The sequence below is a fragment of the Hyla sarda genome, chromosome 1 (genome assembly GCF_029499605.1).
Source record: "Hyla sarda isolate aHylSar1 chromosome 1, aHylSar1.hap1, whole genome shotgun sequence".
NCBI classification, from domain to species: Eukaryota; Metazoa; Chordata; class Amphibia; order Anura; family Hylidae; genus Hyla; species Hyla sarda.
Window position 1 is genome coordinate 86,448,211 of NC_079189.1, and position 14,173 is coordinate 86,462,383.

Sequence of the window (14,173 nt, forward strand, 5' to 3'; positions counted from 1 at the left end):
CTGCCATCTATCACTACTATAAACACTATATAATACACAAACCAAAATATAAAACAAACAAAATTATAATATTTACTATATATACTATATACATACTATATACATATAACCTATATACACCTATAAATATACAGAAAACAACCTACTCTAAACTGTCCCTTCACCCGCACCACCCACCCTCCTGTACATGGGTCAGAGTCCATAGAGTCCATAGTCCTCAATGTCCAGTCCATAACTGACCCATGCCAGGTCCACCAAAACAAACAACCACCACCACCCACAAATATACCCTCCCAACCTAGAACTCCTCCCAACCAACTTTACCATAACCAGCTTTATAATATACAAAAACAAACAATACAACCCACTTTAGGCCCAAGTTCGGTGCCTGTAAGCCCTACATAACTTTAGCGTCTGAAAACAAAACAAAAAGCTATGGTGCACATGCATTAGCCCACCACCAGGAAGAAGGATGGCAATCCTGATACATACAAAATATTTACATTCTTTCCCTAATTGCACCCTACCTCTCACCCTACCATTATCCCTAAAAATAAACTGACCCTACTATCACCCTAACCCTGTCCCTACATCACTGTCCCTAACCAAAACCAGGGTACTCTACCCAAAAGGTCTAGTACCTAGGGCACATCAAAACAAAACCCTCTCCATAGGAGAGAAGCCCTACTGGTACCAAGACTGCCATACTCCAAAGACCTGATCTTCCCAAGGTCACCGGTGATGTTCCTACAGACCTCCACCTCGGAGAGGACTTTCCGCTGTGTAGACACTAAACACCGTGCATTCCACGTGTAGTACCTAACCACTAAACTGACTAAGAATAAAGTGCCCCGATCACGGCCACCCAGGGTCCTGAATGCCCCATAAGCCCATTCCGGATAGGTAAGGCCGGCAAGTTGACTCCAGCCGATGGAAGCGCCCACCCGGTTGTAGACCCCTATATTAAAGGGACAATGAAGCAGGAAATGGTCCATGCTTTCCAGCATGTCCCTGCACTCTTCTCGGGGACACCCCCGGTCATCAGATCTCCTACACTTCAAATTGTCCCTCACATATAGCTTCCCCTGAAAGCAGCGCCAGGCCAAGTCCCAAAACTTCTGGGGGATCCTTTTCATGTTTAAAAGATACAACCCCACCCTCAGATCCCGACCTGGGCAGTCCCTGAGCGCCAGAGGCTTCTGGAAGTGGGTCAACAGAACCCGTTTGTCAAGGAACTGCCTTGACTGGGTCCTGATCTCCCACACTCCCAGACCCCACCGACGTATCGCCTTCAGAGTCGGGGTAGCGTAAGCCGGAAGATATCCATGGGGCGTACGGAGGTCCTTCACTTGCCCTCCTGTCTCCCATTCCTGGAAGAAAGGCCGAAACCATTCCCTGCAGGAGAGTACCCATGGAGGAGCCGTCTCTGACCAGAGGTTCGAGATGTTAGCTTTCAAGAAGGTGTTCGTTAAGAACACCACAGGGTTTACCATAGATAAACCCCCTAGTCTCCTCGTGCGGTACGTAACCTCCCTCTTGACTAGGTTTATCCTGTTCCCCCATAACAGTTGGAAAAACAGGCTGTAGATCCTAGTATAGTAAGCCTCTGGCAAAATACATACGCTGCCCAGATAGATAAACAAGGGGAGCAGGTACGATTTGATCAGGTGTACCCTTTCCCTGAGGGTCATAGACCAACCCTTCCACTGGTTCACCTTCTGAGTGGCATCCTGGAGCTTACCATCCCAGTTTTTGGTGGGATAATCATCCTGGCCGAATGTGATGCCCAGAAGTTTTGCTGACTCTTGGGGCCCTGGAAGGGTGTCCGGGAGATCAAACGTGGGATCTCCCCCTCCCAGCCAGAGACTTTCACACTTATCCTGGTTGATCTTAGACCCGGATGCCTCCGAGTAGCGGTCCACTTCCGACATCACCACATCGACCTCCTCTCTCGAGGACACGAAGATGGTGACATCATCAGCGTACGCCACCACTCTCTGGGCGACATCCAGCTCCGCCAGACTCATCCCGACTCCCGCCAACGGCCCACAATCTACCCTCCGGATGAAGGGATCGATTGCGAACACGTATAAAAGCGGGCTCAAGGGACAACCCTGACGGACTCCGGACCCCACCTCAAAAGAGCGGCCAGACCAACCGTTCACCAGTGGGAAACTCTCTGCCCCTGCATACAAGATCTTAAGCCAATTAACGAAAGTACTCGGTAAGCCATATCTCAGGAGGACGGACCAGAGGTACTCGTGGTTCACCCGATCAAATGCTTTGGCCTGATCCAGGGACAGCAAGTACCCCTTCCAGAGACCTGCACTACTCCGCTCCACTGCCTCCCTGACACTAAGGACAGCACTTAAGGTGCTTCGGCCTGGAACAGAGCAGTGCTGGGCCCCCGAAAGGAGCCGGGGTGCAAACTTCACCAGCCGATTAAACAGTATCTTGGCCAGAAGTTTCCTGTCCGCATTGAGAAGAGCTATGGGTCTCCAATTCTCAATACGGCTAGGATCTTTACCCTTTGAGAGAAGAATCAGGGCTGACCTCCTCATTGACTTCGGCAGAGTGCCCGAGGAGAGACACTCATTGAATACCTCAGTCAAGAGGGGAGCTAAAGACTCCTTAAAGGTCCTGTACCACTCGGATGTTAAGCCATCCGGACCTGGCGACTTCTTAGGGGCAAGCCCCTCGATCGCCAGTCTCACTTCCTCTTCCCTGATTTCTTCTGCCAAAACATCAAGAGAGGGGTCTACCCCTGGCTCAGGAATGGTTTCAGCCAGGAAAGCCGACATCCCGTCTTGATCTAGATCCTTCCTTCCCAAGAGGTGCGAGTAGAAGGATCTGACGACCTCCAGGATCCCTGATCTGGACCGATTCAGAGATCCCGTACTATCAATCAGTCCTGAGACCACTTTACTACTCACTGACATCTTGCAGTTTCTGTAAGGGTCGGGCGAGCGGTACTTCCCGAAATCCCTCTCAAAAACCAAAGATGCGTGCCTATCGTACTGACACCTCATCAGCAAGGATTTCACTCTGGAGATATCCTCCCGGCTACCTCCAGTCGAGACGAGAAGCTCGAGTTTCCTCCTCAGACCCTGATACAGGCGATACCTGTTCAGGGACCTGAGGCTCGAGAGCTGGCGGAAGAACCCCGCAACCCGCTTCTTGAATATCTCCCACCACTCTGACTTACTACTACATAGGTCCAGTAAAGGTACCTGACTCTGAAGAAAATCCTCAAAGGACTGTCTTATCTCCGCTTCCTCCAGGAGGGACGAATTCAGCTTCCAATAACCTTTACCCATCCGGGGGGTCTCTGAAACATTCAGGGAAAACAAAATCATACAGTGATCGGAGAACTCCACCTCAACCACGGACACTGCGGAAGAGACGGCTTCCTCCTTTAAATAAAACCTGTCTATTCTAGACCTGCAGCTACCTCGATGATAGGTGAAACCCGCGTGGCCTGAGGGGCTCCGGATGTGGGCATCCTCTAGGCGAGCTTCCCTAACTATACTCTTGAGGGCTATGCTATCATAAGCCAACCGATCATTGGAGCCTCTCCTATCTTGGGATCTCGTGACAGTATTGAAATCCCCTCCAAAGATCACCTGTCGGCTTGTAAAAAGAAAGGGCTTAATCCTCATAAAGAGATCTTTTCGTCCCCACTTTGTTTGTGGGGCGTAGATGTTAATAAGCCGAAGCTCTTGCCCCTTCATGAGGACATCTAAGATCAGGCACCTCCCCATTTCTAACTCAATAACCCGTCTGCATTCAACCGGAGCGGTAAAAAGGACCGCCACCCCACTATACGGCTCAGCCGCAAGAGACCAGTGGGAGGGGCCGCGCCTCCACTCTCTCCTGGCTTTTACCAGGGAGGCTAGATCTGACAACCTGGTCTCCTGCAGATACAAAATATCGGCTTCAACACGGCCGAGAAAATCAAAGGCTGCGAATCTAGCCGTATCAGACTTTATGCTGGCACAGTTAATAGATGCCAGCGTCAATGGGGTGAGTGCCGCCATCATGGGTGATTGAGTTAGATGGCCCTAACCCCCATTATCTCTGTTTTTTCTTCACCCCCTCATCCCCAGATGAGGAGGCTTCTTTCTCTTTGGACCGTTTTTTGGATTCTGATTGGTCCATTTTTGAATCCCCATTTCCACCTGGCTCCGGTTTGGCCCCATCCCCTGAGGAAATTGCCCCATCAGGACAGGGCCCAGTTCCCCCCGGAGGCTCCCCCACTTCAGGCACCCCATCCTCGACCCCCCCCTCCATGGAGGGGGAGGAGATGTCATCAAGGACAGAGTACCGGTTAGACAGATCAATCAGAGGGGGGGCAGGTAAGCTTCCGCTTGGGACCTGGTCCGTAGCACGGGGACTAGAGGGCTCCGACCTCTTCTTTCTCCCTTTACTGCCCTTTTTTTTTGGCCTCTCTTCACCCTCCTCATCCACACTTTCATAGTGGGAGGAATCGGAAAGATCGGCCTTGCTGCCCTCTTCTTTACAGATTCTCCCCATTTCCTCATCCAGCACATTCTCCCCCAGGGCCTCAGCAGTTTCAGGACTAACCTCTGGAGCAGGGCCAGAAGCTACCCCTGCCACATGGGAACTCTCCAGTTCCCTGCTCCTTCTCCGATTAGCCTCCCGCCTCAGCTTGGCGGGACTTTTCCTCTTCACTGACCCTGTTGCACCTTCTCCCGCGCTCGTGCCCTCCCCAGCTGAGGCAACATTACTGCTTTCCCCAGCCAAGGTGACCGTCGCACGGGCAAAGGCGCTAGGACAACGGCTGAAAGGGTGTCCTAAGACACCACACAGATGACACCTGATCTGCCTACAGGATGCGGCAAGATGACCTACCCCACCACACAGAGCACAGACCTGCACGGTACAGGCTGCGCTAAAGTGAGTGGGGCTGCCACACCTGTGACAGACCTTGGGCTGCCCCTGGTAGAAAATTTGGATTCTGTCTCTCCCAAGAAAAGCAGCTGATGGGATGTGGGCAACAGTGCTCCCTGAACGCTTAAGTTTGACGGAAAACGTCCAGGCCCCAGACCAGATCCCATGTTCGTCATAGTTCTTTTTCGGCATGTCCGTCACATCACCATATCTGCTGAGCCAGGTCATGATGTCATAGCAAGATAGTGACTCGTTACGTGTCAATACAGTCACTTTCTTGGCCAGATTCTGACGGGATATCGCCTTTACGGCAAAATCCCGCCAGCCGGGCTCGCTTTTCACCACCTCATAGTTCGACCAGAAAAGTTCCAAACCCTCCGGTCGAACGAAGCTGATGTCAAACTCGGAAGTACCATAGGGGTGGATCAGGGCAAAGATGTCACTTGCCCTGAATTCCATCTGGAGGAGGAGCTCAACCACCTTACCCCGAGGCGGACACGCATCTTCGCCCCTCCACACCAAACGGACCACATTCCTACGGCCACTTTCCTGCCCGGATGTTGGGAGGGACCAGACCACCTCCCCGTTTTGTTCTCGGAAGGCGCCTAAGCCATGTCTTTCTATCCAAAAAGACAGGTCAACCTCACCCCTCCCCTCTACATGGATTGACCTGTCTCCCCTACGTAGAGCCTCCAGGAGGCGCTGTTGCAATTGACCCCCAGAGCCAGATGGAGATGGAGATCCCCCTGATCCCCCGGCAGTGACGCTGGCATAGCTTCTGGGAGAAGCAGCCACTACCGGGGGGGCAGTCGAACCAGAACCAGACCCCAAACCAGGACCCTTGTTCCTAATGTAAGCCTCAGCCATAACACCTCTCTTTTGCATACCACTACCACTCCTCACCTGTATTTCACAAACACCCCTCCCTTGCATCCCACTTGCACCCATCTCTTGCACCCCGCTTGCACCCCTCTCTTGCACCCCGCTTGCACCCCTCTCTTGCACCCCGCTTGCACCCCTCTCTTGCACTCCGCTCCCTTCATCCATACTGCTACTACAACTCCTCCCATGCACACTGCCATAACTCACATCCTGCACATTACCATTTTTATTCACATTTTTGCTCTCACTTTCACTCTTGCGTACACTCTCCCTTGATGTGTTACAGGCCGGGCTGGCTGGGTCTATTACTCCAGGTATAAGGGTTGCTGGCTTAATGATTGGAGCTGCACGGCTCTTCTGTCCAGTGTCTTTGGGCACAGACACAGACTCCGCCCCCATCATAGGTGGCCCCGCCCCATCGCACGCCGCCGATTTTGACGGGAGTTGTCCCTCCGGACGCACTCCCGCCCCGCCTACTGCGGCTGACGCGCAGGGAACCTCCTCCTTCACAGTGCCAGGATCGGTACCGACTGCATCACCTAGGGGACCGCCCCCTGAACCAACAAGGTCCGGTGCCCGAACACTCCCCCCCCTCACAGGGGAGTGCCCTGCAGTGCCAGGACCTGTACCGCCCCCCGAACAAGGGAATCTGCCACCATTTTCTGGTGCCTGGGCACCCTCCCCCCTCACAGGAGGGTGCCCTTTTTTTTCTATCGCACCCGCGGCCATTTTGGGTGCACTACTGTATCCCCCATGCTGGCCCCGCTCCACTACAGAAACGGGGTCTGGCAGGTTGGGGGACCCAGCATCCTGAATCGGCTTCTCAGCTGACTCAGACTGCTGGAAAGAAGAAAAGACAAACTTCACTTGTCCTTGCGTTTTCTTCCTCTTCCTGCCCTTCGCTTTTTTATTCTTCCTCTCCTCCTCTGGGCCTAAATCCTCTCCAAAAGAGAAGTTTTCCAGACGGGTGGGGGACTCCTGCATTACAATCGCCCGCAGGAGACCCCCATCTGCCAAGCCGCTGCCTTGACTGCAGTCACTGCCATCATCATTATCATCATCATCCTCACTGGAGGTAGGTAAGGCCACCTGAGCCGGGTTCACACGGTCTTCACTCAGGGTAAGTGGGGGGTCAGGGGTAGCAGTGGTGTCACGCACAGAATTAGTATCCATATCCCCCTCACTCACATTGCTCTCCTCACCTCCTTCACCTTCCTCCATCTCCTCCTCCTCACTCTGGCAATCATCATCATCATCTCTGGAGACCGGCATACCAGAGAAACGAGCACCATGGACAAATTTCTCACGGAAAATGCCGGCACCCTCCACAATGTCAGACCTCATCCGCACAATCTCCTCCACTTTTTTCTTTAATGTTTTTACCTTAGCGGCAAATGCTGCCTTCTTGGCCCTGGATGACTGATCCACTTGGTAGCGGGCAAATTTTAAATCCGCTCTTATTCCTCTGAGCTGCTTCCCAAGCTCCTCATATTGAGCCATCTTGGCCTGCATTCTGGATGTGAATATTGCCAGGGATTCCCTTGGCCCCTTTACCCCCCATTGCTGGGGTTCTGGGGAAACTGATGTAGACGCCTTTACTCCATTCCTCTGCCTGGATGAGCTTCTTGGCCTGGATGAACTTTTGCTAGAAGCTTTGCAGCTCCCAGCTGGGGATGGGGGAGGGGGCCCCACATTGCTGTGGGCCCTGGTCGATCTTCTGACCCCATCCTGGCTACTGGCCGTTGCATGTTCGCGCACCCACCCCGCCGGCCTAGAACGGGGAGCGCAAAATGAAGTCCTGGATTCCCGGGGCTCCATAGCAGAGACCCCTACCCAGGAGTCTGCCACACACCTGGGGAGGGGCGGAAGAAAAGTCTGCTTCTCTGGAAGTTTGCTGGAAGTCACAGGAGCACAGACACACCCAACCTTACTCCAGAGCTGGACTCACTATTCTGCTGGAGAAGTCACTGTGTACATATGCTACTCTTTAGTCCACCGTGCCATTTCAGTGTGCTCTGCTGACCACTGCCTGCCAGAGCTGCCCTTGACACAAGGAGGGTGAGACAGCCTGAAGCAAGCACAGATTTGGAGGTACCACTATTAGATCGAAGTGTAACTTTGTTGTATTATAGTGTGACGCTCAGGACAAATATTCGAGTGTAGAGAAAGAAATAATAGCCAGCCACTCACCAGTATGTCCTTTCTTCAAGCCTTTATTGCATCGGCATAATACTCACAGAAACTGGGGGGTGTACAGAAAGGAAGAGCAGGGGGGTACAGAGGCGCCAAGCTCCGTTTCACACACTCATTTGTCCAGACATACATCCACTTCTGACTCTGCTCTACAAATATACAGGTGTGTGCTCCAGGTTAACCAATTCAAACTATTCTCACCTTCACACGTGATATCTGACATTTCAGATCAGTGTTACTGGAAGTCAGAAGCACACTGCATGGTCTGTTCTGTCGTTTAACCCTATAGGGCCCGTAGCACTGGAACAAATTATCCAGTGTGTCTCCCTTTTAAAGAGTGTTGTATCTAGGTTTTCACCTGGCACTGGTACAACAATTTCCAAGCCAGAAAATCGCAGGACTTCAGGGTTATTTGCATGCTCCCTTTCCACATGGGACATCAAGCGGGGGCATCCTTGTCTCCCCGTGCGAACGGAGTAAAAATGCTCCCTGATTCTCACAAAGAGGCAACGCCTGGTCTTGCCCACGCAGAAAAAGCCGCATGGACAGAACAGGACTTAACTATATTTTTTTGACCGACAAGTAATAAAATCAGTTACTGTGTGTGAAATAGCACCTATTCTTAGATTTTTGCAACCAAGTTATAGTTGCAAAAACTGCAAGTTTTACAGCAATGATTACCTTTTGGTAATAAATCACCCAGCCATGTTTTTTTCTGTTTTCTTTGGTCTTTCTTTTTTTATCTTATCTCCTATTGTTTTGTTCTTTCTGTAAGTAATCCTAGGTTTTTTGACTGCAATGTCTTTTATAAGCTTTGTATGCTTCGATAACGTACTAATTCCGTCAGATAGCTGTTTCTACAGCTTGGTTCATTGATGTGTTATCGAAAATGAATGTAAATCTTTTATCTTTTTGTGAGTGTTCAGATTTTTGCACCAGAAGATCTTGTCTTTTTAACTTATACGCTCTCTCTGCTCTTTTTTTTAATCAATGTTGCTGGGTATGCTCTCTCTCTCTCTTTAAGTCTCTTTTCTTAATCATTGGCTTTTTTATGGTATGATGGTATTGGTCTCAATATACAGGATTTGGTCAGTAACAGTATGATGGTAATATGTATGGTGATAATATACATCCTTGTATAATGGTATTATTGGTAATACTGGTCTCAGCATACAGGATTTGCTCAGTAACAGTATGATGGATATATGTATGGTGATAATATTTCCTCCTTGTACATGGGGCAAGGAACACTGGGAAGATGGCAAGGTGGGAAGGCAGGTAGCCGGGATGACCCTGAATCACATGAAGGATACAGCCTATCAGCAGCCTGTCACCCCTGTGATATCACAGCCCTATATATTCAGAAGCCATTTTGCGGCTCGTCATATCATTCATTACACTGCATAGAGATAGGACGGACATCGCTGTGTGTGTGTTACACAGAAAAGCTCATTCCAGCAGCGTTTCACCTCCTAGTCATATCAGCGTTCTGGTGGACAGACAGGACAGACAGCAGTGTTTTTTTCACTGAAAAGGATTTTTACTGCAGCCATTAACCTTCCAGTGACTTTCTTCAGCATTTTATTACAGAGAGGGGCAGATAGCTGTGTGTTGCCTCGTACATTTCAATAAGCTGCTTCAACTTCATAAACCTTAGCAGAGGAGGCAGGAATAATTTTTCAGCGCAATTCTGTGTCTTTGTTCCACAACAAATCATCTGCTGGTTATACTAGTCTGTAGACGGTATAATACCTAGCAGTCCATTCCTAATAGACTTTGACAGAGTGCAATTTTGTGTTTAGTACATAGCTTTTTTTGTGCTGCAGCACTGTTGTGTACTGCTGGTGTTGTGCAAAAATATGTATTTTTTTTTTTTGCGTACTGTACCAAATTTTTCTGCCCTCATAAGTGCATACCACATACGTACATCTAAGTAGTGTACTATTGTGTACCTGTTAATTAGTGTTGAGCGGCATAGGCCATATTCGATTTCGCGATATTTCGCGAATATATGGACGAATATTCGTCATATATTCGCTAAATTCGCATATCCGTAATATTCGCGTTTTATTTTCGCATATGCGAAAATTCGCGCATGCGAAAATTTGCATATGCGAAAATTGGTATAAACCAAAATTAACATAAGCGGAAATTCGCATATGCGAAAATTAACATATGCAAATTTTCGCATGTGCGCAAATTCACATGCCAGTCTCAAACAGTAGTATTAGAGCCTTCTTTACGTCACACAAGCTGGAAGCAGAGTGGGGTGAAAAAAACGAATATTCGTAATTACGAATATATAGCGCTATATTCGCGAATATCGCTTCTCGGCCTTTTGGCTAAGATCAAGTGTAGTATCTGTTCTTATCAGTTTTTCATGCCGGTGGACAGTAACGCCGATATGGGGCTGGTGGGGATGGGTGCTGCATGGAGGATGCAGGTGTACCAGGGCTTTCCGGGGCTGGTTCTGAGGAATCAGCTCGACGGCTGCCCCGATGTGACCTGTTCCCTCCGGGTCTCGCCATGAGGCTGAGAGGGTCTAGAGCCGAGGTACTTTTGTGCCTCGGGGAGTGGTGACCCCGAGGTGCCGAAACTCACTGGGAGGATAGACTCACTGAGTTGAAGCACGGGCACCATAATCTCTTCACCTTGTGGCACTCACCTCTTGATTCCCGGCCTTCTGGCTAGGATCAGAGAAATTTTTATAGATCCGGCCGGATGTCCGGGCAGTATATCTGCACACATTCACGTATTTATTTCTTTTTTGTCTCACTGTGTCACTTTTTGCGTGTTGTGTGTTCACAGGATTTGTCAGGATGCGGTAGCCCTTCTGGGTGTCCCTCCTGGCGGTCTAGGGGAGGTGTGTGTGGCCATTAGGTTCCGCACCTCCCTGCAAACACCCCGGGTACTCCTGCTTTGGCAGGGTACCTACCGTTATCGGCTCTGCGGGCAGATACCTTGGCTAACGCCAAGGGGGATGCCGGGAGCATTTGTGGTCCCCTAGTAGCTTCGGCGAAAAGGGACATCGAACCTGGAACCTCGCAGGTACCTTTTGGTCCGGAGGCGAAGGGTAAGGTTTGTTGGGGGGCCTCTCTCCTATCGGAGAAGGGCTTGCGATAGACCGCATCCTTTGTGCACGTTTTTTTAGTGTAACACGTTTGCACTTTTTCTTGCACTTTGGGTGAATCGAAAGCACGTTCCTCGGCTTTAAAAAAAAAAAAATCGCGAATATGCGATATTCGCGAATAAAATTTGCATTGAGAATATTCGCGAGCAACACTACTGTTAATCTGTCAAGGGCCTACGCACTGTGAAAGGACAGCCAAAAGTACTCTTCGGCTGGTGTTGTACTCAGATGCTTTTTTAAGTGTACTGTAAAGCATTTTTCGGCCCTCATCAGTGCATACTGCAAATGTACATCTAAATAGTGTACTATTTTGTACCCCTTAATCTGTCATGGGCATACATACTGTGAAAGGACAGACAAACTAATCACCGTGTGGTGTTTTACAAAAATACAGAGTCTTTCGGCACATGCTACCGCATTTTTCTGCCCTAATAAGTGCATACCGCATATGTACATCTAAGTACTGTACTAATTTTTACCTGTTAATCTTTCAAGGGCCTACATACTGTGAAAGGACAGCCAAAAGTAGTCATCGGCTCGTGTTGTACTCAGATACTTTTTTAAGTGTACTGTCGTGCATTTTTCTGCCCCAATACGTGCATACCACATACCTACATCAAAGCAGTGTACTATTTTGCAACTGTAAATCTGTAACAAATCTAGATACTGGGAAAGTCCAAGCAAAAGTAATCACTGTCTGGTGTTTTAGGAAAATATGTTTTCCAAGTGAACTGTAGCGCATTTTTTTGCCCTCACACGTGCATACCACATACCTAAATCTAAGTAGTGCACTTTTTTGTACCTGTTAATCTGTAACAAGCCTACATACAGTGAAAGGCCAGGGAAAAGTAATCACTGGCTGTTGTTTTACAAAAATAAAGAGTTTTTAAGTGTACTGTAGACCATTTTTTTGCCCTCATCAGTGCATGCCACATACATACATCTAAGTAGTGTACTATTTGGTACCTGTTAATCTGTCAAGGGCCTACATACTGTGAAAGTCCAAGCTAAAGTACTCACCAGCTTGTGTTTTACGAAAATACAGAGTATTTAGGCATATTGTAGCGAATTTTTCTGCCCTAATCAGTGCATACCACATACCTACAACTAAGTAGTGTACTATTTTGTACTTGTTAATCTGTCACAGGCCTAGATACTGTGAAAGGACAGCCAATAGTACACACTTGCTGTTTTAAGTGTAGTGAAGCGTATTGTACTCCCCTCATACACGCCGCAATAGGTATGTCAGGAAGAATATTGCCAGGACATGCACAGAGGAGTGGCAGAGGCCTAAATTCATTAGGTGCAGGCAGAGGTCGCAGCAGAGTAGGGGTGTAGGGGTAGGGGTGTGTGGAAGTTGCAGCGACAGGTCTGAGCTCCCGGTGTCAGGTAGCAGACTTGTGGCCAAGCAACCCAGCAGCCGTGATTGATCGGTTCAATCGGTCATCCACTTCATCTCAAGTGACGTCCGACACCCCCAGTCAACAGTTGGTGGATTCCTCACACTCAACCCTCAGTTGTTATGGCCCTCATGCTGCTTCTGCCACCTCCAGGCTCTGTCATTGTGCTGCTCTATGGTCTCCTCATGCTATTGCTACCACCTCCAGGCTCTGTAATTGTTCCGCAATATGGCCTCCTCATGCTGATGCTGCCACCTCCAGGCTCTCTTATTCTGCTGCTCTATGGTCTCCTCATGCTAATGCTACCACCTCCAGGCTCTGTCATTGTGCCGCCATATGGTCTCCTCATGTTGATGCTGCCACCTCCAGGCTCTCTAATTGTGCTGCTCTATGGTCTCCTCATGCTGATGCTGCCACCTCCAGGATCTCTCATTGTACTGCTCTATGGTCTCCTCATGCTGATGCTGCCACCTCCAGGATCTCTCATTGTACTGCTCTATGGTGTCCTCATGCTGATGCTACCACCTCCAGGCACTGTCATTGTGCCACCATATGGTCTCCTCATGTTGGAATTGCCACCTCCAGGCTCTCTAATTGTGCTGCTCTATGGTCTCCTCATGCTGATGCTGTCACCTCCAGGCTCTATAATTGTGCTGCTCTATGGTCTCCTCATGCTGATGCTACCACCTCCAGGCTCTCTCCTTGTGGTGCCATGGATACTGCAAAACATAATTAAGGTGCTGGTCCTCAGTTTCAGAAATTCCTTCCTTTCAGGACTCCTGATGACACCTCAAGGCGGTGCTATTCTGCCACTATATGGTATCCTCATGCCTCAGCCACCTCCAGTCTGTGCCATTCAGACACTATATGGGCTCCTTATGCTTTCCCCCCCTCAAGGCTGTGTCATTCAGCCAATATCATGTTTTCTGATGCTGCTGGGACTGTCTTGGATATTGCCTACAATTTATTTATGATAGCACTAGCAAACATACATGCTCAATAAAGATTTCAACATTAATCTTTTAATGTTAGAGGTTGTGAAGCCCTCTTATGTATGCATCCTGCTGCCTGATCCAGGCTGTGTGTTTCAGGAACTACTTGGCTTACTAATGCTGCTGGGCCTGTGCCTAATTTTTTTTGATGTTAGCACTAGCTAACATAAATCTTCTATACAGATTTCAATATTCACCTTTTAATGTTAGGGGTTATTAAGCCCTCTTGTGTACTTCTGCTGCTGCCTGATCCAGACTCTGTGTTTCAGCAACTATATGGTTTAGTGATGCTGCTTGGCCTGTGCCTAAAATTTTTTTGATGTTAGCACTAGCTAATATACATCTTATATACAGATTTCAACATTAACATTTTAATATTAGGGGTTGTGAAGCCCTCTTGTAAACTCATGCTTATGCCTGCTCCAGGCTGTGTTTTTCAGGAACTACTTGGCTTAATGATGCTTCTGGGCTTGGGCCTTAAATTTTTGGATGTTTAGCACTAGCTAAATACATGATTAATAGAAATTTGCACATTGATCTTTCAATCTTAGGCGTTATGAAACCCTCTGGTGTACTGCTGATGCCTGCTCCTGCTGCTGGACTTGGGCCTTACATTTTTGGATGTTAGCACTAGCACATGCTTAATTGAGATTTCAACATTGATC

The 14,173-nt window shown here is 48.9% G+C and overlaps 1 non-coding gene across 1 annotated transcript; it reads left to right on the top strand.

The window, feature by feature from the left end:
- The first annotated feature begins 10,308 nt into the window (after positions 1-10,308).
- LOC130343398 (U2 spliceosomal RNA) lies at positions 10,309-10,496 on the top strand. The gene has a single exon (XR_008882737.1). It is a non-coding gene; the product is annotated as a U2 spliceosomal RNA (small nuclear RNA).
- The last annotated feature ends 3,677 nt before the right edge of the window (positions 10,497-14,173 follow it).